Source organism: Marmota flaviventris, chromosome 19 (assembly GCF_047511675.1).
Source record: "Marmota flaviventris isolate mMarFla1 chromosome 19, mMarFla1.hap1, whole genome shotgun sequence".
NCBI classification, from domain to species: domain Eukaryota; kingdom Metazoa; phylum Chordata; class Mammalia; order Rodentia; family Sciuridae; genus Marmota; species Marmota flaviventris.
In genome coordinates this window covers 22,920,322-22,947,636 of record NC_092516.1, presented here as the reverse complement: position 1 = coordinate 22,947,636, position 27,315 = coordinate 22,920,322, and the positions used below count along the sequence as shown (strand labels likewise).

At 44.4% G+C, this 27,315-nt stretch overlaps 1 protein-coding gene across 5 annotated transcripts in view; it reads right to left on the bottom strand.

Moving 5' to 3' along the window:
- The window catches only part of Tpst1 (tyrosylprotein sulfotransferase 1), a 94,959-nt gene extending 76,996 nt beyond the window's left edge, over positions 1 to 17,963 (bottom strand). Inside the window, exons 1-5 of one of the 5 annotated variants that reach the window (XM_071605396.1) lie at positions 17,784 to 17,963; positions 16,815 to 16,889; positions 4,553 to 4,633; positions 3,842 to 3,880; positions 3,278 to 3,347 (exon numbers count right to left, since the gene is read on the bottom strand). The gene's annotated coding sequence lies outside the window, so the exon portion shown is untranslated. The remainder of the gene's footprint in view (positions 1 to 3,277; positions 3,348 to 3,841; positions 3,881 to 4,552; positions 4,634 to 16,814; positions 16,890 to 17,783) is intronic. The other 4 variants (XM_071605394.1, XM_071605397.1, XM_027948749.3 and 1 more) reach the window with 4 other exon arrangements.
- Between the last annotated feature and the right edge of the window lie 9,352 nt (positions 17,964 to 27,315).

Sequence of the window (27,315 nt, the reverse complement as noted above, 5' to 3'; positions counted from 1 at the left end):
GAAATAATATCTGGATTGCTTCAACATGATCAGAGGGCAGGAGTGAGGGGGAGGTTCTGTGAGGCGAGACTGCCGAGTCAACTTGGAAGCTAGATGACAAAAGCTGAAGTGCTCAACAGCACCATCTGTTTGTGGAAACATTTGAATTTTTTCATAATAAATAGTTAAAATACAACAAAACAAGACGTTTAAGTTACTAAGTTCTAACCTTCCTAAGCCTGTAAATAAGATCATGGTTGGCCACTCTGTTCCTCTTGTAGATTCTCCAAGCTCACATTTATCATTTGTTTTAAACTGTCCATGACAAAGAATACAAAGAACGCTAACTACTCAAATTATAATCTCCTTCAGTAACTTAAATTTATGCCATTTCTCTACCAACTTCCTTTGAGAATCAAAAGCAACTAGAAAAGGGAAAAAAGATGGCATTGAATTAATTTAAAAGAAACCTACTAGAGTAAGACCTGAGTTCTGGGCTGGATGCAGGTTTTTCTTAGTCACAGGCACACTACATAAAGTGCCGAGCAGCATCCTTGCTACAGCTGGATCTGGACTGTCCTCCAGGTCTCCTGTGTGAAGGCTTGGTCTCAGGGCAGCATGTTCAGAGGTGGGGCCTTCGGAAAGTGACTGATCATGAGAGCTTGGACCCCACCAGTGGATTAATCCACTGACAGCTGAGGAACTACAGGGGCGAGGGTGGAAACTGCTTGAGGTGGGACACGGCTGGAAGAAGCAGGTCACTGGGGGTGTGCACTGGAAGGGTATTTCTTGTTGCCAGCCCCTCGCTGACCCTCTGCTCCCCAGATGCCTGAACTGAACAGCCTTCCTCTGTCACCCTTTCACCGTGATATATTCTGCTTTGAAGCCAACTGACCATGTACTAAAATCTCATGAACCAAAATAATTCTTTCCTCCTTTAAAAAGTTGTTTTTCTCAGGTATTTGTCACAGTGACAAAAAGCTGACAAATATAGTTCTCGCACCCATAAAATAGGTGAGATGATAATCAAACTCTTTTACAAGTAATTAGATCATAAATCATGAGAGGAAGAAGACAGACTAGGGGAGGTTACAAAAGGAAAACCTGCAAGTCCTTTTTCACTGCATGACAATGATGTGGGTCACATGAGAAGGACCTGTAAAGGATGGAGCTATGGCTCCTTCTCCTTCTCCTGGTCACCCAGCACTTGCACAAGTGGCCTGCCCTCTTCAGGACCACTGCACCCACACCAGGTGCCTGGCCGGCCTCTGCTGCTCCAGTGCCACACCCCTTCCACACACGTCTCCCCAGGGCTCCAGTCCTGCTCCCTCTTCCTGCCCCCTGCCGCGCCTTCCCTTTCGCTGCCGTCAGTTGCTCCCTCTTCTGTAACCTACAGTCACTTGGTAACAACATCTTCGTGGCACATTCACCCACCTTACTAGTTTACTCCACAGACTACAAGACCCTTTAAAGCACCAATTAAAACCCTTTCCTCACCTATGCAGTGGATATCTGCATTCTGGATAAAATATAAAGCAAGGAAATTACAGATGAATAACCAGTGAAACCTTTTCCTAAACCTCCCTGAAATACGTACACAGTCATCTGAAACAAAGCAAATGCTCAACAAATAAATACTGAAAATGAAACAAGGAACTACAAAAGTAAGCAGAAGCAAAGTAATCTAGAAGCAATGAAACCATTTTGCAATTCCAATCATTATCCCAACAGAATTTGTTTTGAATCAACAAAATAATCATAAAATTCATAGCAGGGAGAAATAGTTTCTCTAAGTATTTGAAAAAAAGTCCAAAAGATAATAAGGTTTTTACAAAAATATTTTAACTGTGGAGATGCTAACAGTAATCAGTGAAAAAAAATTCAAAATCCAGAAAAACATGCAATTATATATACAAAGTCACAATGCTTCAAAAGCAAATACCACAAAACAGTGACAAAAGATTATTTATGGTACCACATTCCCTCACCACACACCCATTGTACCCTGCTTTATCTACAGCCAACCTCCTTCTTGTCTGACCACCCTCAAATCCATCAGCAATCAAGATTGCTTATCCCAAATCTCAGACCTGACCAGAGGCAAAGGAACAACTCTACCTGCAAGTTCTATGGTAAGTCAACCTCAACCAACCCTACAATGCAGATCCCTTCCTACAAGTCTCTCCTGCTCTTCTCTTTCCTCCACTGTCAATGAACCACTTCCTCTTGAATTCCCAAGCTAAGAGCCTGAACCCTCTGCACAGTCAACTAGTAGAGCTGCACTCCCCCTGCCTCCTCAGTCCTCCCTGCTTTCCCTACCAGCATGGCATTAATCCTCATCTTCCTGCCTTCTCAAAGAGTGACTCCCAACTGCTCTCCCTAACTGAGTCTGACTTCCCTGTTTCAGAAGTGAACTGAGTTCATTTATGATCTTTCAAAAATGCAAATAAATTTGGCCATCTCCCTGCTTAAAAGCCTTCAATAGCTTTCTACTTCTCCCAGAAAAAAACAACAAAAAATCCTCACTCTAACCTGTAAGACTTTTCAGGATCCAGCCTCTTCTTCCCACTCTTACCTGATGCTCCCTCACCAACCTGAAGCTTCCCTGACCTGCCCGCACCTCCACACTCACCACAACTCTGCCATCTCTGCCACCACTTCTGGGAAGCCCTGCTAACACCTCTCCCCCCGCATATGACACAGGAGTCTTTCTTCCTTTTCAGGAATGTACAACACCAGGATATATAATCACAAAAGCATGGAACACAACCTGCTCCATCCAGTCAGCAGCCCTCGCCCCACTCCCCTCCCTTCACTCCACTCATCCCTCTTCAATCCTCTTCATTTATAGTTTTTCTTTGTTTTTTTTTTTTGGGGGGGGGTAACTAGGGATTGAACCCAGGAGTGCTTTACACTGAGCTACATCCCCAACCCCTTTTTTATTTGGAGACAGGGTTTCATTATGTTGCCTTAAACTTGAGATCCTCCTTCCTCAGTCTCCCAAGCCACTGGGATTACAGGTGTGCACTACCAAGCCCAGCTTCATGCTACTTCTTACATTTTATGGTTAATTTACCTGTTTTTTCCAGTAAACTGTGACCTCTGGATTAAAAGTGGGAACCTTTAAATGATTGTTGTAATGCACTCTATCAGTCAATTTCATCTGCCTCTACCAATTCAGATGTCCAATGATAAATGAATCAGAATCTTATTTTTTTTGCAATCACTTAGCCTTGCTGTAAGAAACATAAGTAAAAGAGCCCTGCTGGGGATGTGGCTCAAGTGGTAGCGTGCTCACCTGGCATGCGTGCGGCCTGGGTTCGATTCTCAGCACCACATACAAACAAAGATGTTGTGCCCGCAGAAAACTAAAATAAATAAATAAATAAACAAAATTCTTTAAAAAAAAAAGTAAAAGAGCCCTTCTGTCCTAGAGTAACTTTACCTATAAGGAAAAGGCGATAAACAACTCAAAGAGGATAAACAACTTGCTAACTGGTTTGATTCTTAGGAAACTATTGGCCATGCAGGAGCCCATGTCTGACTCTACACAGTGATGATCCCCAGATCAGGCTTGGGGTGAACGTAAAGCCAGGTGTGTTAACACTCAGGGTACAAATGAGGTAAACTTGAGACCACCTATTAGCATACGGGTTAAAAATGTCAGCTTTTGAACAATATTTTCTCTATAATAACCACCTAATTAGAATGATTTACTCCCATAAATAAGCAGCATGCATATCTGCATACTTTCTGTAAGTCTCTGACCACTTCATGTGGATAAGACCAAGAATGAGGGCGAGATCTGGTCTTAAGAGATAAAGGTCTAGGCTGGGGATGTAGCTCAGTTGGTAGTGCTTACCTCACAAGCACAAGGCCCTGGGTTCGATCCCCAGCACCACTAAAAAGTAAAAATTGAAAAAATAAATAAGTTTTAAAAAAGAGAGAGATAAAGGACTAGCTGGGCATGGTGGCCTTCACCTGTAATCCCAGAGGCTGAGGCAGGAAGACCGTGAGTTCATAGTCAGCCTCAGTAAAGTGAGGTTCTAAGCAACTCACTGAGACCCTATCTCTAAATTTTTGTATTTACAAAATAGGGCTGGGGGGGCTGGGGTTGTGGCTCAGTGGTAGAGCACTTGCCTAGCACGTGTGAGGCGCTGGATTCCATCCTCAGCACCAAATAAGTAAATAAATAAATGTATTGTGTCTAACTACAACTAAAAAGAAAATATTAAAAATAAATAAATAAATCGAAATAGGGCTGGGGATGTGGCTTGGTGGCCATGTGCCCCTGAGTTCAATCCCTGGTACCAAAAAAGAAAAAGAGATAAAGGTCTAAGCGGAAGACAAGTGGCTCTGTACTTTGTGTTTTTATCAGTGTGGTTTCACTGGAGCCCACTCACTCCTAGGTAAAGAGGTTCCCACTTCTGTTGTGGGAGATTAAACCTCTGACCCAAAATTACTCATAGCTTAACTTCTATGACCTTTTCTATAAAAAACTGGACAGGAAGTCTTTCATCAGAAACCACTATTATAGGGGGCTGGGGCTGGGGCTCAGTGGTAGATCACTTACCTAGCACGTGTGAGGTACTGGGTTCGATTCTCTGCACCACGTTAAAAAATAAAAAAATAAAGATACCATGTCCGTGTACAACTAAAAGAAAAAAAAAAAAAAGAAACCACTCTATAGTAATTTCTATGGGAAAAATCTAATTGCCTTACTATTTTATCTTCTTGCACATTACTGAGGATTTAGCATATAATCATATATTGTCATTTAACTTTTCTAAGGTGGAAACTTCCTTCGGTTCAATAATGAACTGAGTGAAATCCCTGGCAACAGTACCTGAGTGTGGAATGTTCTCCTATGCAGCCTTACTCCACATTTCAGTTGAGCACTTACCAAGCATGCAGACAAGTATGATTCATCATCTGACTTCAAAAAACCAGCAGGGAGAGAAAACACGCTATGCACACATGCCATGATAGAATAAAAAGGTCAAACAAAAGGGATGCACAAAGACACAGGGGGGGTCTCCAGGAAGGGGCACGGCCACAGATCAGAATGAGTCTATGAGAATGAGCAGTAGTTCCACCACAGGGGCAGTGTTTTGAGCAAAGAAAATAGTATAACAGGGGCTGGGGCTGGGGCTCAGGGTAGAGCGCTCACCTCGCATGTGTGAGGCACTGGGTTTAATCCTCAGCACCTCGAACAAATAAATAAAATAAAGGAACAATTAAAAAAAAAAAAACAGTGTAACAAGAACTCTCAAAGTGGAAGAGAACAGCACACACTGAGGAAATATTAACTAAAACTAATAAGTAATAGCTTACTCTGAATGTAGGAAGTAAGAGAACAAAACAGAAACAAGCAGAATCACAGACCTCAGAGCTGTGACCCTTCAAGGATAAACAGGCTAAAATGCTGTGTGTGAAGCCCCTCAGCCACACACAGGTTAAGTAAAGCGGAAGGCACTTCCAGGATGGCAAAGGAAGGACTTCCACAAGTCACTCCTCCATATAGCAACAAGGACACTGGCAAAAACGGTCAAGACCAACTTTGTCAGAACTCTGAAAATTGAAGGCTTACAGGAATCCAAGGAATGTTTATACAAGAAAAGCGGCTGACTCTTAGTGAGCAGAGCGAGTTTGTGGCATTTTAATTTGCCTTAGACTCCTCTCCTCAGCTCTGAAGAAGCCTTGAAAACTTTCCAGCAGCCTTGCAAACACCTTAGGAACACCACAGCCCAGTGGCCACGCATGGTGGCAGAACAGCTCAAGAGCACTCCATAAAAAGCATTCCCAAGACCTGTCACTATCTAACCTACCCAGCCGCTCTCCAGAAGACTGCACTCCAGGCTTTGACCATCTGACGGGCTCAGAGCTCCCTAGATGGCAACAGTCCTATTCCCAGGGCATTTGTTAAAAACAACCAGAGACAACTGTTCAGCTTCACAGCTCAGGCAGCAGCAGCAGTAACAAATGGAGCAAACGATGTAAATTAAAAATAAAAAAAATTATTTTTAAATTAACAGGAGAATTTGGGGAAAAAGATGTTCAGACAGTGGAGAAAACCCCAACATATTCCTGAGAATCTAGAAGGCATACGTGTCCCCAGGAGAGACTTGGGAAGGCCCTGTCTTGCCACTGGCTGACATCCACGTTCTGAACCAGCAAGAAATGAAGGCTGAGCCAGTACAGTAAGGGAGCCACACCACACATGCACACTCAGCAAAGGTCGCATGACCTGCTGTCTCCAGATACATAAGGGAATTTGCCCTACTTCAGTGGGCCACTTGGCTAATAAAGCAGAGACTTCAATAGTTACACAGGAAAAAAACACAGATTTTATAGAATTTGTCCCAGAAAGTCACAAAACAAAGAGCAAAAACAAATCCTGAGAGGGTGAGTGTTTAATTTCCAAAGTACCCATATTTTATACTATTTAAAATACTTGCTTTTCAACAACAACAAAAAAATGATTAGACCAATAAAGTGATAGGAAAGTACAGGGGAGTGGGGAGAGGAAGGCAATACATAGAATCTATCCCCGAGAAGCTCAAACCCTGCGTTTACTGGACAAAGACTTCATTGTAAATATATTCAAAGAACTAAATGAGACCACATACAATGAATTAAAGGAAATTACATGGGTGATTTTTCACTAAAGAAACAGAAATTATTTTTTTAAACAAAACTGAAAGAACTAGAAGAGAAAAATTCACTAAAGGGTCTTAACGACAGACTTAGGCTAGGAGGAGGAAGAGGCAGGAAACAAAGACCAATTATCCACACTGAAGAAGAGAAAGAAAAAGAATGAAGAAAAACTAATACACCACACATGCCAATGCATGCAGAAAGGAAGTTTCAGAAGAGGAGAAGGAAACAACAAGAGTTGTGGAAGTAATGGCTGAAAACATCCCAAATGCAACATAAGCACTCATCTCCACATATTAAGTAGGAAAGACAAAGTGATCTACACTTAGACACACAATAATAAAACTGTGAGGAGCAAGAGAAATGAAACTCGCGCATACAAAATTCCTAATAAGATACACAGCTGACTGCTCATCCACAATCAGAGTGGTCAGAAGGTAGTGTCATGGTATGTTCCCAGTGAAGAAAGGACCCTCAACCAAGAACCATATGTCCAATGAGACTGTCCTTTGAAAATAAAGGGATCAGACATTCCAAGTAAACAAAAACTGAGATTTGTCACAAGGAGAGCTGCCTATGAGAAATAACAAAAGGTGTCTTCAGGGCTAAAATGAAAAAGCACTAAACAGTAATTCAAATCCACATTAAGAAATAAGCAGCACCAAGGTAACTACACAGAAAAACACCAAAGATAGTAAAGTATATTTTTGTTTATAATTCTTCTGAGCTGAATTAAAAGAAATCTGTATAAAGCAATAGTTACAGAACTGTTGAAGAGTTTATAATGTAGAAGGTGTAATTTCAAAGAGAAAGTGGGAAGAAATGAGCAGGGCTCTATTAAAGCCAACTTTTTGTACACTATTGAAATTAAGTTGGTATTACTCCAAACTATATTGTTTTAGATTATCAGTTCTAATCACCAGTAAAATTGAAAAGTACAGTCAAGGGCCACATAAAATCACTCTGGTCAACAGCAGGCCACAAGGACGACAGTGGCCCCATGAGATTATAATGCAGCTGAAAGATCCCATCACTAGTGACACCACAGTCATCACAGCATATGGTTCAATGCACTGCCCATGCGTGTGACGTGAGGCATCTGTAAAGAGACCTACCGTATTGCCAGTCATGTGAAAGTATGGCATATACAATTATGTACAGTACACAAAATTCAATAACAACTACATTAACTGCACATGTATTTACTGCACTTTGATTTGTCCTCGTACTTACTTAAAAATATAAGGTGCCTCAGAACAGTGTTCACTATTACACCAACACAGCCTCCTGCATGCCATGCTTGCCATGTCTCTTGATCACGACACCAGGCTACATTGAGTGACTGTCCTATTATGTCCTGGTCTGTGTAAATACACTGTGATATGTGCACAAGGACAAAATCACCTAAAGAAGCATTTCTCAGACTATATCTTTGTCACGGAGCATGATGGCACGTGCCTGTAACCCCAGTGACACAGGAGGCTGAGGTAGGAGGATTGCAAATTCAAGACCAGCCTCAGCAAGTTAGTGAGGCCCTAAGAACTTAGCAAGACCCTGTCTCAAAATAATACATTTTTTAAAAGGGTTGGGGACATGGCTCAGTGGTTAAACAACCCTGGGTTAAATCCCCAGTACCAAAAAAAAAAAAAAGTTCTTTGTCTCTAAGTAATACATGACTGCAAGTAAAAGAAATGATAACTAAACCATATACAGAAAATTAATTAATACAAACAATAGTAATGGAAAAAGAAAAGCAAAAAAGAACATACAACTAGACCTAACAAACATCTATAATAAAACAAATAGTAAAACAGTAGATGCAAATCCTAATATACTAGTAATTACATTAAATGTAAATGGATTAAAAACTTTTAACAGGCAGTGATTGAGAATGGACCAAAAACGAAAAATGAAAAACATGATCCAAATGTATGTTTTCTACAAGACACACTTTAGACTCAAAGACCAAACCAGACAGGCTGAAAGCCACGGAGAGGCAAAGGTATGTCATGCAAACCGCAACCAAGAGATCCTGGACTGTCTATAACACACTGGATATGATACACTTGAAAACAAAATTGTCACTAGAGACAAAAAAGGTACATCTTAGAAGAGGTGAATCTAATAACTGACAAAACCGCAAAATAATCATAAATACGCATGCAACTAACATTAGAGCCCTAAAATGCACTGTGAAAACTGACAGAATTGAAATGAGAAATAAAGAATTCAGCATTAATAGTCAGAGACTTCAATATTCCACTTCAATAACTAGACAAAATATTACTGAGAAATGGAAGAGATGAATAGCTACAAAGCAACTAAACCTAACATCTATAAAACCCTCCAGGCAACAAGTGCAGCCTGTGCATTACTTGTAAATGTATGTGAAACATTCTCTAGGATAAATCCTGTGTGAAGGCATAGAATGAGTCTATTATGGTTTGGATACCAGGTGTCCCCCAAAAGCTCATATGTGAGCAGTGCAAGAAGGCTTAGAGGTGAAATAATTGGGTTATGAGAGCCTTGACCCAATCAGTGAATTAATCCCCTAACAGGAAGTGACTGAGTGGTAACTGAAGGCAGGTAGGATGTGGCTGGAGGTGGGCGTGCAGGGGGCACCCTTTAGGGGTAGAAAGTCTGTATCTGGTGAGTAGAGTCTCTCTGCTCTGTGGTGGATGTCCTGAGCTGCTCTCCTCCACAACACTCTCTTCCATGATATCCTGCCTCAAGCCCCAAGGAATAGAGCAAGCCGTCGACAGGACTGAAACTTTGAGCCCCCAAATAAACTTTTCCTCCTCTAAAATTACTATTCTCAGGTCTTTCAGTGACAGCAACAAAAAGCCAACTACAACAAATTCTTAATGTATTTAAATGACAGAAATCATACAAAGTATTATTTTATGAAAATTAGAAAACATTACCCAAAAAAGTTTGGAAAATTCACAAATATGGATTAAACATCACTCTTCCAAAATAACCATTGAGCCTAGAAGACATCATAAGAAAGTTACAAAACACTCTGAAATGACAATATAAAACTTATAGGATGCAACAAAAGCAGGGCTATGAGGGAAATCTATAGTGGTAAATACTTATACTAAAAAAGATCACAAACCAACAACATGATTATTCCCCCTAGGAAACCTGAAAAAGAAGAAACCAAACCAAAGCCAGAAGGAAGGAAATAATAAATACTAAAGTAAAATTAATGAAACACAGAATATAACATGAGAACATCAACAAAACAAAAGTTGGTTCTTTGAAAGGATCAGGAATATTGACAATCCTTTAGCAAGACTGATGGCAATGAGAGAGAAGACTCAAATTACTAAAACCTGTAACAAATAAAAGGCAGACAAAACTGTTATGGTTTGGATGTGTAGTGACCCCCAAAACCTCACATGTGAGACAATCCAAGAAGGTTCAGAGGAGAAATGATTGGGTTGTGAGAGCCTTGATCCATCAGTGATTTAACCCCTGACAGGGTTACCTAGGTGGTAATGAAGTGACACGTGTAGCTGGAGGAGGTGGGAACTGGGGCATGGCTTTGGGTATATTTGTGGAGTCCCTATGCTTTCTGATTGCGGAAGCTGCTTCCCTCTGCCACAATCTGTTGCCATGTTGTTCCAGTCTCACCTCCAGCCCTGAGGAAAGGAGCTGTCTGTGGATTAAGACCTCTGAAACTGTGAGCCCCCAAATAAACTCTTCCTCCTTTACAGTTGTGCCGGTCAGGTCATTTAGTCACAGCAGTGAAAAAGCTGACTAAAACACTAACGATCTTAACAGAAATAAAAATGGTGAAAAACAATTGTAATTCAATAAGTGACATAACCTAGATGAAATGGACAAATTCCTAAAAGACACAAACTACCGAAATCAAGTCACAAAGAAATTTTAAAAAATATGAATATACCTATAAGAAGAAAAAGAATTAGGTAATCAAAAGCTTCCCACGGCTGGGCATAGTGGCACACACCTGTAATCCCAGCAACTTGAGAGGCCGAGGCAGGAGGATTTTGAGTTCAAAGCCAGCCTCAGCAACTTAGTGAGACCCTGAACCAAATCAAAGCCAATACCTGGTGCCAAACAAACAAACAAACAAACAAAAAACCTTCCCACAAAGAAAAGCCCAGAAAGGAAGGCTCCACTGCTGAATTCCCAATGGTAAGGAATTAACACTAATTCTTTTTTAATATTTTTTTTAGTTGTTGATAGACCTTTATTTTATTCATTTATTTATATGTGGCACTGAGGATCCACCCAAGTGCCTCACACATGTCAGGCAAGTCTACTGCTGAGCCACAACCCCAGCACCCCCAACACAAATTCTTAACAAGCTCTTCTAGACCTGCAGGGACATATCCAATTAAGCTGCTCATGACTAGATGACTTGTTTTTTGTTTTTTTATTTTTCCTGTAATACAAATGTTAACTTTAAAAAAAAAAAAAGCTATTTTAAAAAAACTTTTTTTTTTTTTTTTTTTTTTTTAAAAAGAGCTCTGCTAAAATACATTAGAGGGGGACTGGGATTGTGGCTCAGCGGTAGAATGCTTGCCTAGCATGGGCAGGACCTGGGTTCAGTCCTCAGCAACACATAAAAATAAAAGGCACTGTGTTGTGTCTATCTACACCTAAAAAACAAATATTAAAAAAAAAAAAATACAGAAGAGGAAGAAACACTTCTGAACTCATTATATGAGGACTGTTTTACCCTGATTTCAAAACTAAACACTACAAAAACTAAACTACATGCTGGGTGCAGTGACGCATGCCTGCAATTCCAGTGGCTCAGGAGGCTGAGGCAGGAAGATTGCAAGTTCAAAGTCAGCCTCAGCAAAAGCGAGGCACTAAACAACTCAGTGAGACCCTGTCCCTAAATAAATGACAAATTTATTTAGAGGATGTGGCTCAGTGGTCGAGTGCTCCTGAGTTCAATCCCCAGTACCAAAATAAACTACAGACCGGTATTTTTTTTAATATTTATTTTTTAGTTGTAGTGTACCTTTATTTATTTCCATGTGGTGCTGAGGATTAAACCCAGGGCCTTACATGTGCTAGGTGAGTGCTCTACTGCTGAGCCATGATCCCAGCGCCCCCCAGACCAATATTTATAAAAAATAAATGAAAAATCCTCAATTAAATATCAGCAAACTGACCTAACAACATATATAAAGATTACATATCATGAGGGTGTTTTATCCTGAAAATGCAAGGTTGGTCCAACGTAAGAAAACCAACAAAATACACATTGACAGAAAACACATGATCCTACCTACAGGCACAGAAAAGGCACTTGACAAAATTCAACACACCCTTTCATAATAAACATGGAGTAAACTAGAAACAGAAGAAAACCTCATCAGCCTAGTAAAATGGACATTTAAGAAAGTGCACAAGCTGGGTGTAGTGGTTCACGTCTGTAATCCCAACAGCTTGGAAGGCTGAGGCAGGAGGACCCCAAGTTCAAAGCCAGCCTCAGCAACTTAGCAAGGCCCTAAGCCTTAGGGAGACCTGTCTCAAAATAAAAAGGGGGGGGGGGGGGGCAGGGGATGTGGCTCAGTAGTTAAGTGCCTCTGGGTTCAATCCTTGGTACCAAAAAAAAAAAAAAGTACATAGTAATTTCACACTTAATGACCTCCCTGAACAAGAGAAAATATCCATTCACAACTCTGCTATTCAACATTGCATAGGAGGTTCTAGCCAGGGCAAAAAGGCATGAAAAATAAATTAAAAGGCACTCAGTTTGGAATGAAGAAGTATGATCAAAGGGGCTGCAGTTGTGACTCATTGGGAGAGCATTTGCCTGGCAAATGTGTGGCTCTGGGTTCAATTCTCAGCCCCACATAAAAATAAATAAATAAAGGTATTGTGCCCATCTATAACTACAAAGAAATTTTTAAAAAGTACAGAGATTGCATAGTCTTATATATGTATATATTATAATTGAATATGAATATATTACAATATAAAGACAACGAAATCTTAATATGGGAACAGTTCTCCAGAGAAAATAAACAAATGGCCAAAAAACACATGAAAATTTGCTCAAACATTACCATCTGGGATATTCAAATCAAAACTACAATAAGATTCAGCTTCACACCCACAAGGATGGCTAGAATCAAAATGCCAGATAGTAATAAGCTTTGGTGAGGAGTGGAGAATATGGACCCTCATGCACTGTTAGTGGAAATGTGAAATAGTCCAGTCACGCTGACCTGCAGTCCCTCCCAGTGTAAACCTTTGGGTTCTAGAGCCATCCCCCTGACTCAACAATGAGGCTACTGCAGAAAGCACAACCACAGAAAGACTTGGGCATGTGCATTCACAGCAGCGCTCTCCACAGCAGAGTGGAAAAAAAACAAATACCCAGCAACTGATTAATGGATAAACAAAATGCAGCCTATCCACAAACTGTTCTGTTATTCGCTGATAAATACTTCTGCTCTTCTGGTTCTTTTCCTATTCTTTTCCGGCACTGATGTTCTGATGTTCTTCCCTTGTAAACATGAGGCTTGTTCCTGACTCTTTGCACTATTCTTTCTGCTTGAAAAACTCTTCTAGCTGATCCATCACTGTATGGCTCGCTCTTTCGTGTCTTTCTGATCTTCAACCATGTGTCACCTCTCAAAACAAGTCTCCCCGTCGTCTATCCAAACTATTTAGCCAATCACTTATCAACTGTTCTATTTTTTTCTCTGAGAGGGAGGATGAAGGTTTGGCTCAGTGGTAGAGATGTGACTAGCATTAGGGAGGTCCTGGATCTGATCTTCAGCACCAAGGAGAAAAAGTGTCTATTTTTATCAGAGGGCTTTCCTGCAATGCTTTTCTCTTACATATGAGCAGGTAACTTTTCCTTTTCACCACTGTCTCATCAATCATAGTGCCTAAATAGACTTCTTGATTTAGGGAGAAAGAAATGAAATACTGATATATGCTACACTAGGGAAGAAAGCTGTAGACATTATGCTGAGTGAAAGAAGCCAGTAACAAAAGACAACACATTGTATGATTCCATTAATGACATATCCAGAATAGTTATTTTTCTTTTTTTTTCTCCTGTGTGTGTGTGTGTGTGTGTGTTGCTGGGGATTGAACCCAGGGCCTTGGGCACACAAGGCAAGCACTCTACCAACTGAGCTATATCCCCAGCCTTAGTTATTTCTATTCTATAATATAAATCTAAAGAGACATAAAATAGATTAGTGATTTCCTAAGGACAGAAGAGATGGGTGGGAGCATTGAAGATGATGGTTAAGAAGTGTATGGTATATTTGCCAGGCGCAGTGGCACATGCCTATAATCAATCCCAGCAGCTCAGGAGGCTGAGGCAGGAGGATCGCCAAGTCAAAACCAGCCTCAGCAAAGGCAAGGCACTAAGCAAGTCAGTGAGACCCTGACTCTAAATAAAATACAATAAGGCTGGAGATGTGGCTCAGTGGTTAAGTATCCCTGGGTCCAATTCCCAGGGAAGGAGGGAGGGAAGGAAGGAAGGAAGGAAGGAAGGAAGGAAGGAAGGAAGGAAGGAAGGAAAAAGAAATGAGGGGCTGGGTTGTGGTTCAGTGGCAGAGCACTTGCCAAGCACTTGTGAGACACTGAGTTCCTCAGCACCACATAAAAATAAATAAATAGGGCTGGAGTTGTGGCTCAGCGGTAGAGCATTTGCCTAGCACGTGCAAGGCCCTGGGTTTGATCCTCAACACCACATATAAATAAATAAATAGAATAAAGATACTGTGTCCAACTACAACTAAAAAATAAATATTTTTTAAAAATAAATAAAATGAATGAATAAAGGTATTGTGTCCATCTACAACTAAAAATAAAATAAAATAAAAACGAGCAGCACGATCAGATCACTCTTTAAAAATGGAACAAGTCCTAAGAGTAGTGTGAAGGATGAACCAGAGTTCAGAACCCAGCAGCTAACTGCTCAGGAAGCATATAACCAAGACCTGAACTAATCTCTGCCAATGAGAGAACGATGTAAGGTAGCAGCAAGAGGAAGTAGGGCAGACATAACCCTCGGAGTATGGTGGATGGCCATGAGATTCCAAGGTGAAGGCCTTAAACAGGAGGAAAGCTTCGGTGTGTGCTTAAGAGGCCCATGGGTAGAGTTAAGGAAGGAAAAGATGACGATGTATGAAGAACCAATCATCCATGTATGGCGATCCAGTCGAGGGATGAAAACTGGGCCCTGAACTTCAAGGAAAATGGGGACTGCACAAATATCTTTTAAAACCTTAAACACAAGTGCAATTTAAAGCCACAAATGTGTGATCTCACAAGGAAGCCAGAGAAAACAGAAATGGGCAAAAATGAAACACTAGCCATGAGGTAGGAGAATCACAAGTTCAAAGCCAGCCTCAGCAAAATCGAGGCACTGAGCAACTCAGTGAGACCTGTCTCTAAATAAAATACAAAATAGGGCTGGGGATGGGGCTCACTGGTCGAGTGCCCCTGAGTTCAATCCCCAGTACCAAAAAAAAAAAGAGAGAGAGGAGGAGGAGGAAGAGAAGGGAGGAGGAAGAGGAGGAAGGAAGAGGAAGAGGTGGTGGAGGAGGAGGAGGAGGAGGAAGGAGGAGGAGGAAGGAGGAGGAGGAAGAGAAGGAGGAGGAAGAAGAAAGAGGAGAAAGAGGAGGAGGGAGGAGAAAGAGGAGGAGGGAGGAGAAAGAGGAGGAGGGAGGAGGGGAAGGAGGAGAAGGAGGAAGGAAGAGGAGGAGGAGGAGGAAGGAGGAGGAGGAGGAGGAAGAAGGAGGAGGAGGAGGAGGAAGAAGGAGGAGGAGGAGAAGGAAGGAAGAGGAGGTAGGAGGAGGAAGGAGGAGGAGGAAGGAGGAGGAGGAGGATGAAGGAGGAAGAAGGAGGAGTTGGAGGAAGGAAGAGGAAGAGGAAGAAGAGGAGGAGGAGGAAGAAGAAGAAGAGGAGGAGGAGGAGGAGAAGGAGGAGGAGGAGAAGGAAGGAAGAGGAGGAGGAGGAAGGAGGAGGAGGAAGAGGAGGAGGAGGACGAAGAAAGGAAGAAGACAAAAAGAGGGAAGCAGCAAGGGAAGGTTTGTTTTGTTTTGGAAGGTGGAAACCTGAGCATGCATACATGCTGAGAAAAAGGACTACATGGGCAAAGACCAAAGATGTCAGCCTTGAAGAAAAAAGAACAGAATGAGATGAGTACAGGTACCGACAGATCCTTGAGAGGCCAGACCAATGCCCACTATCTCTTCCATGAAGCAGAAGGTCAAACAAGCAGTAAGAAAGCAAGGGTGAGAGAAGAGTAGCAATGCAGGCTTTAGTACATCAGAGGGACCCAAGAGGTGATTCAAAGGATCTCCAGTGCAAGTGAAGTTGGATTGGGAAGTTTAGAACGGCACCTAGAGCACTGTTACATGATTTTCTCCAGTCTACCCTGGGGAGCCCAGAAGCAGGAAAAGTTGATTCAGGCTTGACACCATCACAGCAAATATGGTGAGAACAGCACAAGGCCCAAAACAATGCTTTGATAATTTTAAAGTCAAATTTATTTTGCTCTTTTGAAAAACTGTTATTCTCCGACAGACAGTATTGCGAAAGTAGGAGAGAGACACGTGGAAGGTTCCTCTTAACCCTTACAGAACTTGTGACAACTTTCACTCTTAAGCCTATCTGATCCCTTCAGCAGCTGATTCCAAGCCTGAGTTCATCTGGCTTTTTAAAAATGTGTTTCAATTGTTATACATGACAGTAGAATGCATTTTGACACTTCATACATAAATTGAGTATAACTTCTCATTCATCTGGTTGTTCATCTAGTTACATAGGTCATACATGCACACAGGGTACTGATGTCTGATTCATTCTATTACCATTCCTCCTCTGGCTTTTAAAGGGTGAAAATTCACTGCAGCTCCCTGAATTAGCCAACTAATAAATAAACAAGTCAACAGGATTACAGAAAAATACTGCTTCAGCCAGGAGGTAGGGGCTCTTTCTTCCCTAAAACAAAGGTTTGCTAAACTGTTTAGATGAGAGGGGAGGATGGGATTATATCACAAAGCTCCCTGAACAGCAATCTAAAATTTTTTTTACAAAGGCAATTAACATAAAACAATATAAGCCACAAAGATAGCAGAACTGAGTTTGTTTTGAATAAATGCAGTATGTAGTTGACAGTGAAATCCCTTCATTCATCCTTCCATCTCCCATACCTCTTTTATGGTAGAAGAGTCAAAAATCCCTCTGGTTACTGGATTTCTGGCACCATCCGGAGAGCACAAAAAGGCCTAGAAAGAGGCAGAGGCTGATGGTGTTAACATTCATCGTGTGCCAAACTCACTGTGTGGCAGGCCCAGAGCTGGGCACCTTACATATTCTGGGTGCAGGTAATTTAATGACGAATAGCCTGCTGAGTCTATGGATCTGGCATGCTGAGAAGAGTAGGAAAGTGACCCAAGATTTAAGTGGAAAGGAAGGAAGAAGTTAGAAACGTGGATGATAAGTTGGAAAAGGAAGGCATCTGGGAGCCAAAAGGCAAGACCCAGGGACACCTTGTGGGGGACCGGCAAATGAAATGCACCCCCCCACACACTAGGTCGCGGGGAGACTGAAATGCAAAGGCGTAAGATATAAAGGCTAGGCATGGAGTGGGAGCCACTGAAACACGAAGGGGACAGAAGGCACACATGAAGGCTAGGGATGGGGCTCTGGGTGAGGACGGCTGAAACGCAGGGGCAGGCAGGAAGGCTAGGATGGGGCGTGTGAAACGCTCGGGGAGCACAGGTAGCAGGCGGAAAGTCTAGGGAAGAGGCTGACTCAAATGCAAAGGGAGCTCGGTGCTGGGATGACTGAAAGGCTGAAGGAGCTTCGCGGGAAGGCTAGGGTGGGGGTGGGACGACTGAAATGCAAGGGGGCGCGGCAGGAAGGCCGGGACGGACGGGAGCAGGGCGGCGGCGGCAGCGAAGCCCGGCGAGGGGCGCGCAAACGCTGCTCCCTGCGGGGCGCGGACGCGAGAAGCCCCGAAGGGATGCGGGGCTGGGACGCCGCGGCGCTTGGGGAGGGCAGGGGAAGAGAAGGAGGGGAAAAGGGCAGGCAGGGAGGGCAGCGCAGGTCGGGGCAGGCCGGGGCAGGCCGGGGCGCGGCGGGTGGCGGGCGGCGGGCGGCAGCAACAGCCCCCTTACCTGCGACCAGCGAGGAGCCGCCGCGCCGCCGCGCCGGCATGCTGAGCCCAGACACCTCCCCCACCGCCTTAGGTGGGCGCCATCGCGTCGGCCCGGGAGCCCGCCCTCGCCGCCGAGCGCCGCCGCTGCCCCCGCCAGCCCGGGACGGCCCCGGGAGACGCGCCGCCGCGACCCGCACCGCGGCCGCCTCAGCAGCGACTCCAGAGGTCGTAGCCCCAGCGCGCGCCGGGAGGCAGCGGCCTCTCACGCGCGCCGCGATTGGCTGCCGGGGGCCCGGCCGCGCTCCGTGTGGGCCTCTCTGATTCGCTGGCTCTGGAGGACCACCCTCGGAGGCGGGGCTTGGGTCAGAACGCCAAGGGGCGGGGTCCCACGTCCTGCGCGTGCGCGCCCGAGGGCCACCGCCGCCACCGCCGCCACCTGCCAGCGGCCTGTCACCCGATCGGCAGCACGCGTGGCCAACCGCAGGGCAGTAGCCCTGCTCGCCCACGTGCAGGCCCAAATGTCCCCGGCTGCAGGACGCGGGGCTGAACAAGAGGTACTCCGCACCTCCTCCGCCCGCAGCTCCCGCAAGAGTCAGATTCGCCGCGTTCCGCTCCCACAGACTGTCAACGAGTAACTTCTGTCCCGACCACCGAGTGGGAAAGAGGAAAAAGGCGAAGAGAAGGGAGGGGTTGAGGAGAGGGTCCAGGTTTCACCGCGCAAAGTCAGTCATCGACGGTGGCAGCTCCTTTGCACGCCCATAGCGGGTCCTGGCGTAGCGACTGTTTCAGCTCTGCCCACGTGGATTGCAGAATGCTGGGCTCAGGAGCCAACAGCCTATCCAGAATTCTGCCCTACCATCTCGGAACCAGGTTTTGAAATCTTAAAGAGCTGCTGTAATGATCAGGAAGCCCACAGTAAAACTTGTACATTAAGTTCACAGCAGCATCAATCGTGTAGCCAAAATAAAAGATAAAAATGACCCAGATAAAAATGACCCAGATATCCATCAACTGATCAGTGGGTAGACAAAATGGGGTCCAGTCATACAATGGAATAGTATCAGCCATAAAAATATATGAATAGCTGATACATGCTACAAAACAGATGAATCTTGAACGCATTAGGACTGGGCACAGCTGGTCCCAAAGGACCACGTGTTACATGATTCCATTTATATGGCTTACTGGATGCCTTGGGTGGAAGGGATTGGAAGAAGATGGGTAGGACCACTAATGTATTGGGTTTCTTTTGGAACCAATGAAAATATTCTAAAATGTGGTGATGGCGGTACAATTTGTGAATATACTAAAAGTCACTGAATTGTTGGCTTTAAATAGATAAATGATTTGTATGTAAAGTATAGCTTAAAAAGCTGCAATTTTTAGGGCTGGGGTTGTAGTTCAATGGTAGAGCACTTGCCTAGCATGGGTAAGGCATTGGGTTAGATCCTCAGCATCATATAAAAATAAATAAATGTATTAAAAATTCAATAACAGTATAAAAAGCTGCAATTTTTAAAGAAGAATAGAATGAAATGGCAAATCTCAAAAAGCTCCTGTCTATAGAGCCTCCCTAAGATACAGGGCTTGTGTACCTAACCTTTTTTCCTTAGTTCAATTTGCAAAGTCTTGTAAGCAATTTGACCTGAGGAAACTTAAAAGAAATACCCACCCTGATATTTTTCTTTGGAAAATTAAAATGAAATGAAGACGATGATCTTATTCCATTGGAGGTGGGTAGAGCCTGCTTCTTCCAAACAGCATCCACAGCCCCTGCAGTCCCAAGGACAGGGAGGAAATGGGCAAGTCTCACTGCCATCCCAGCAAGAGCTTGGAAGCCTCCCCTCTGGGCTAGCCACTACACCTAGTGCCTCAGGGCCTCATCTCCAGGGAGGAAGTCCTTCGGGGCTAGGCGAGCACTCCTCACTACAGCAGTACACCCGCTGGAAGGACAGTGTGCGGCATACCTAGGAATGCACAGGCTTTAAGAGGACTGCAGTGGCAGAGGCATATTTGGTCTGGGGCTTGTTGGCCTTGCTCTGCTTTGGGGAAAGTTGACAATAGAGCAGACCTCCCTGTATGGCATTCGCATTCCAGGGTCTGGCATGGTGAGGGGACAGAAGTGGGGGCACAGGGGCTCAGATTTGGGGATCTGAGGAAGAGAACCATGCCTGGTCCTCCTTTCTGTTTTCTTTTTTCCCTTTTTTGCAGACGCAGTGATCAAACCCAGGGCCTCATGCATGCTGAACAGGTGCTCTAGCCCTGAGCTTTAACCCCAGCCCAAGGCCCTCCTCCCTTATCTCCTAACTCAACCCAAAGGAGCTGGAAGTAAGAAGGCAGGGTCAAAGGACTTGGAAAAAGGAAAGGACGGATTGCCTTTGTGATGCAGCTGCAGGAGCAGAGCAGAGCTGTTTCCCAGGGTGCAGACATGGCCCTGGGGAAACTGGAGATGTGGGACAACAGGGATTTCCAAGGGGAAGAACAGAAGTCATTACAACCGCAGATGGTTACCGCAGATGGGCCTGGCACGGGTGGACAGGTGGATGGAAGAGTCGTGAGAGAGCTCAGAGCTGCAGGTGTCTGTGAAGGCCACCAGGGCAAAGCAGAGAGGTTCACAGGGAAGAGAACAGAGGGTACTTGGGTCACTCAGGGTCCTGTCAGGAAGGGCAGGGGACACTGGGTGAGGGCATCAGAGTCAGGGTCCTTGACAGGGAGTTGAGGGTTAAACTTTCACTGGAATTAAAGTGACCCAAAATGCCAGGCTAATTTGGGATAAGATGAAACACTTACCTGCAGACGGCATCGAAGAGCCAAGGCACTTCAGGAGACACCTCACCAATCTCTTGAAGCCCGTGGGATAGAGGAATTTGAGACAAAAAGAAAATGGTGATATAATTTAAAGGAAAGGGGGAAAAATGAGCATGTCTCCTCACTTTCCCCACCCCTAGGTCTCAGAAAACTGGCCAGGTCAGGCCCCTCAGCCACATCATCATTTTAAAACGAAAACCCAGCCCAGCCTATTAGCAGGCATTTTCCAAATGGCTACAAAATTCCTGCACCTTCCAAAAATACCTCTTCATGCAACTCCTGCCAGAGAGGGAGGTTGTATACCCAGGCTGCACCGACCAGTTGGACTTCCTGACTCCAGGAGCTGCCACCACACACTCTGCAGACCCCGGCACAGGAGGCTCCACTGTTCCCAAGTAGATCCTGCCAGCTGGGAGCAAAGCACCTCAGTTTTGCTTCTGATGGAGACGGAGACTTCCAAGAGAGGCTGCCAACTCCAGCTGTGTGTACCAACTACCCAGTTTGGTCAGGTAGACAGTGCCAGGCTTCTGCTCTGTGCATGAAGCAGGATAGTGACAGAGAGGCAGCAACTGGGGCTGCAGAGAAGCTTGTGATATTCTGTTTGTTCAATTTATATTCATCAAGCTCTGTTACACTTCAATTAAAAAAAGAAAGGCTCCCAGATAAACTCTGCTTCCCACCAGACTTTAGAACTGCTGACTTGGGGTGCAAGATGAGGGGCTTAGCTCACCCTCAAGAGAGAGGCTGGTGCCATGGAGGTGGGCTGGTGTAGCCCTGGGGTCTGTCTCCCTACTAGTAGTCAAGTCTCTGACCCTCAGGAGACAGAATCTCCAGGGTGGAGAGCAGGAGGGACATCAGGTAGCAGCCCACCAGCCCTTCTCTGCCCTAGATGCCAACCAGTGACACCAGGGCAGCCCCAGCTCCGCCCTCACAGGTTGCAAGTTGGCTATCTCCACCCTGAGCCACCCTCAGAGTCAATGGTTGCCCTGGAAGAGAGCACTCACTGAAAGCTATTGTTCACAGTTACGCTTCGCTACAGGGAAAGGATACAGATGAAAATCGACCAAAGGGCTGGGGATGCAGCTCCGTGGTACAGTGTTTACCTAGCATGTGTGAGGCCCTGGGTTTGATTCCCAACACTGCATTAAAAATAATAATAATATGCCAGGCGCGGTGATGCATGCCTAGAATCCCAACGGCTCAGGAGTTGAGAGTTCAATCCTCCTGCCTCAGCCAGCCACAGCAACAGCAAGGCACTAAAGCAACTCAGTGAGACCCTATCTCTAAATAAAATACAAAATTGGGCTGCGATGTGGCTCAGTTCAATCCTTGGTGCCCCCCCACCAAAAAAAAGAGATCTGTTATTTAGCTGGGCCAACTTATGGAGACCCTGTCTAAAAATTTAAAAAATAAAATAAAGGATTAGGGATATAGCTCATTGGTAAAGGAACCTGGGTTCAATCCCCAGTTTAAAAAAATTAATTCACTTTGGTATATATCTCGGTAATCTATACACAAAAAGCCCTATCATTTTTAAAAACCCTAAATTAAACAGAAAACAATAAAAATACAATTAACTCCAGTACATCTATTCTTCACCAAGCATCCAGCTGTTGGATTACCAGTTACTGACATTTGCCACATTTGCTCAACATTGATAGGTAGGTAGACAGATAGTCCTCATTGTTGTTACCATTTTGAGCCATTTGAGATTGCAGACACTGTATTGTATCTCCTCCACAATAGCATTCTTCACCTAAAGATGCGCATATTTTCCTACCCAATGATCAAATGAAGGAGAATTAACATGGATTGATATTATCCTCTAATACATGGTGCATGCTCAGACTTCCCTGACTGACCAACATGTCCTTTATAGCAGTGTTTCCCTTCCAGTGCACCTGGCTGCCATGTGACTTTGGTGTCTTTAATCTGGACCACTTCCTCACTAGCTCCTCTGCAAGCACACTAGTTACTTGCTGCAGAAACGATGCCACACTTCTCAGTGCCCTGTGTCAGGAGGGACACGGATTAGTTTGTCTCATTATTGGGACGTGTCCATCCTTTGGTTAAGGTGGAATCTACTACGTTTCTCCACTGTAAGTTACCATTCTTTCCTTTGTAATTTGAATCTGTGGAGATACCCTGTTGCCTGTCTGATGATGAGTCCCGCCAGGCCCTGTTGTACTTGCCAGTCACTCAAGGAAAGTGGAGCTGGCCAGCACCCAGGCTATGAGGGGCCGCAGACTGCCCAGCCAGGCTGGGCAGGGAAGAAAGAGCAACAGGACAGAAATCTGCATCAGGCAGGGCAGGCAGTTCAAAGGCCAGGCTGAGCTGGGCTTCCTGAGGGGTGGGTATAAGGCACCCCACTCCAGGCCCCCGCTAGGCTGCCTCGGCAGAGACCCCCTTCACCAGGATGGTGCCCTGGATAGGAGCCAGATTATAGGATGCAGGAAGATCTCCACTTCTGTCCTCTCCTCTTGGGCCCCTGGTGATCCCTGGGGAGGGGGATGCCCAAGAGACAGTACAGAGTATTTCCAGGGCTCAGAACTCTGCAAGGTTCCAGACCTCGGCTCCAGTCCTGGCCCTCCTGGCCAGTCTTCTCCACAGGCCCCTGCCTGGCTGCTCTGCTTCCTGTAAATGTTGCTGTGCTGTTGAACACAGTCCTGGGCTGGCATTCCAGGTGCAAGGTGGAGGTGGGCGAAGCCTGCAGGATACATGCTCCTCCCTGGGCCAAGTGGCCATGAGCTGTGTGTGCTCCACAGAAGGAACACTGGTTTCCTGGGCTGCCATTACCACAAACGGGGCTGTCACCAGGACAGGGGTCCTGTGGAGGTCCCCCAAAGGCAGGTGGACCTTAACTCAGGCCAGGAGGGTCCTTGATGTGGTCACAAAAAGGAATTTGAGGATGGGCCAAAGCAAAGCAGACTGATTTTATCTATCTATCTATCTCTCTCTCTATCTATCTATTGTAGTTGGACACAATACCTTTATTTCACTTATTTATTTTTATGTGGTGCTGAGGATAGAACCCAGGATCTCGCACATGTGAGGTGAGCACTCTACTGCTGAGCCACAACCCCAGCCCAAGACTGAATTTATTGAGAGCAAAAAAGAAGTACATTTATAATTAAAACGAACAAATTTAAAAAAAAAAAAGTGTAGGGCTGGGGTTGTGGCTGAGTGGCATAGCCCTCACCTAGCATGCATGAGGCACTGGGTTTGATCCTCAGCACCACATAAAAATAAAACAAAGACATTGTGTCCACCTAAAACTAAAAAATAAATATTAAGAAAAAAAAGTGTTCACTGAGGGACAGGGTGAGAAGACGCACCAGCTGCATCTGCACAAGGTGCACTGTACATGCAGGGCTGTCAGCTAAGAGGGCACGGCCGCTCTCTTTTGTGCTAGCAGCTGGGTGACAGACCCTCCCCAGGGTCTCTGGGTGTGCTCCGCCTTGTGAATGCAGTACTTCTGCAGGCACCTGCGGACTTAACAGTGCTGCTGGTGGTCAGAGGACAGGAGAGTGGTTGTGGGTTAGGACTGCCGTCCCGCCACTCTGATGCTGTCTCTCATGTTTCCTTTCCGCCTACCCACGCCTGCTGTGGCACCTCAGGGTGGCTCATGATGAAATCCAGAGCAAGCAGTGTGCTCCTTGAGGCTCCCTGGGGCCCTTTCTCTCTTCTGCCTGGTGCTGGGTGGGGCCATTGTCCACTGTCTGCCCCTGGGATCACATGGCCTCAGCCTCTTCACTCTTATAAGGAACCTTGTCACTGGGCCTTGCGAAGGATCCTGGGGACACCTGGACAATCCAGGATCATCTCACCACATGATCCTCAACCTAATCACACCTGCAAGAAACCTTTTCCACATAAGGTCACATTCACACACGCTGGGGTTAGGGTGTCTTTGGAGGACACCACTCAACCCACCAAGGAAAGTACCAACATGCCCCTTTCCATCCTGCATGAGGGTTAATTTCCCACCTGTTTTCCTAACATTTACTGAATTGATGGTTTGAAGTTATTTAAAGCAGTCCCTTGTGACTGTGAATAGTTCATTCCTTACACACACACACACACACACACACACACACACCACATACACCTAAATGCATAGAGATTTACACATTGTACACATGTGCAACACATACATTGTACACACATACAGATGTGCACATAGGTTGTCTTCATTCATTCTACACATCTTATTCTGAGTGCCTCCTGTGTGCTGGATGCACTGATAACAGTCAGCTGTTATCTGTTACCACACCTTGCTGACATTCTCGTAACATATTTACACGCACACAATAACCATAATATGGATGCAGAATCATGCAAGGCTGTTACATTCTCAGTGCTCCAAGAAGGCCTAGATTCAGCACATTTAGACCACAGATAGCCAGGGAAGATTAAGGCCTTGCTGTCTGTGGCCTATTGGTTTAAAAAAAAATCAATCAACAGCAAAGTAGCTTTTTTTCCCCTTCAGTTTGAGATCAGTCTCTATTTATTAACTAACCAGATTAGAAAAATACCCTGGTAGACACTTAGTTATTCTTCTAATAAGCCTGTCTTTCTGGTATTCCCTTTTGCCAGCATCTCAAACTTCTACAAGATGCGTGGAGAAGATGGCCTGAAGGGCCAAGGGAAGTCATTTGCTTCTTTGAAGCTTTGCCCAGCAGTGTAGATCTGGATAAGATCCTCTCATACAGACAATGCCATTTTCACCAAGAAACAGAACAACAGAAATGTGAGCTTCTGGACTAGATAAAGGACATTAGGTAAAAGCTAGGAAGTCTGTACCAAGGCTAGGGATGTGGCTCAATGGTAGTGCTTGCCTAGCATGCATGAGGCCCTGGTTCAACTCCTAGCACCACACACACAAAAACAAAGTCCGCATTGAGAGGGATGTTAGGTAGTAATAGTGCAGTGATGTTGGGTTACTAATTGTAACAAACGTACCACACAAATGCAAGACATTGATAATGGGGAAATCGATTCTAAGGGTAAATGGGAATTCTTTGTACTGTCTTGACAATTCCTCTGTAAATCTAAAACTGTCCTAAAAATTGACTCTTGTTTTTAAGAGAGGATTCCAGACTTCCTGAGCACAGACTCCAAATAGGATTTAGACCCACAATTGTTTTCCTTCCTTCCAGATCTTCAGTCCTGAGTGCCCTTGGAGCTCCAGCTGCCTTTGATCATCCTTTCCTAATGGCCATCCTTATGGACTTTGGGCTTGCTTGGCAGCACCATAAATGCACGAGCCCATCTTCTGTAAATGAGTCTATAGATGCATGTGCAGAGAGGGATCTCCATGTGCTTATATGCACCTCTACACACACAGTCATGTGCTGTGAGAGGCTTTGGTCAATGGCAGACTGCTACATAAACTGGCTCCATACAACAATTCTGCCTAGTCACTTCACAACCATCTCAGTTCACTTAAGTATTGTCCATGGTGCATACACAAGGATGGAATTGCCCAGTGGCACAGTATGTGGCCCTGTTGTTAAGCTATGCATGACTGTGTGTGTGTGTGTGTGTGTGTGTGTGTGTGTGTATGTAATCTATATCTTCTAATGGTTCTATTTCTCTGGTTCAACCCTAATACAACTAATATTTTAAATATTGTTAGAAATTCAAATTTTAAAAAATCAAACTACATATTTAAATACATTTCAAATATAAGAGTTTAAAATCAGAAAATATCAATATTAGTTATACATTGTAATTCTACTATAAATTATTAGCCAATAACCTCAAATGAAAATTTGGTATTTCCTTTAGGGCTAGGTGCCGCAGTCCGGCTGCAGCAAACTAGCCGGGGGGGTGGGGGGGGGTGACGAATAACTTGTGTACGTTGATACAGCAGGAGTAGGAGCCGTTTATTGCAGGACAGGAGCAGTATTTATACATTCCACACAGCTTATCTAATTAACATAAACTAGATACATCAGTCAACCAATAAGGAATCTCCACACTTAATGGCTTGTTTTTGTTACTTCTCAAACCACTCCCTCTGGCATTTTGCCAGCCACCATCCAGACTTGTTTACGAACTCTAACATTCCCCTGGCAAAATGCCAGGTGTTATTTTGACTTATTTACAGACTCTAACATTTCCCCCTTTTGTTTAATTTAAATAACGACCATAGTGGTTTTTACAGAAACACCATAAATAACCTGCTACAAACAGAAAGGGAGGATACAAAATGCCACAATACCAAGCCAATTGATGGCTCCATGCAAGAAGCCCTTGGAAAAATTATACCAGCAATGACACCATTTGCAAAGATACTGAGTTACAATTTGTTATAGATTACAGTTTGTTGTCTCAGTCCAGGTAAAGCAGTGTCTCAATAGATTAACTCACAGTCCAGGTAAATCACAGTCCAGGTAAGTTCTGCAGGCAGCTAGCTTGATTTCACAGTCCACGTAAGTTCTGCAGGCAGCTAGCTTAAATCACAGTCCAGGTAAGTTCTGCAGGCAGCTAGCTTAAATCACAGTCCAGGTAAGTTCTGCAGGCAGCTAGCCTAAGCTGCAGTAGCAGAAACAGCAACAGCTCCGAAGTCTCGTCCTTTTCTCAGCCGAAGTCTCGTCCAGTTTTCAGCAACACTGGAAATTCTTTCACCTTGGTCTTTACTGGCACTGGGACGAAGGCAGGAACTCCGGATGGCTAAAGAAAATCCTGTAGCATTTCACTAAGAAAACAACCTTCTGAACAATTTAGTACATTATCTC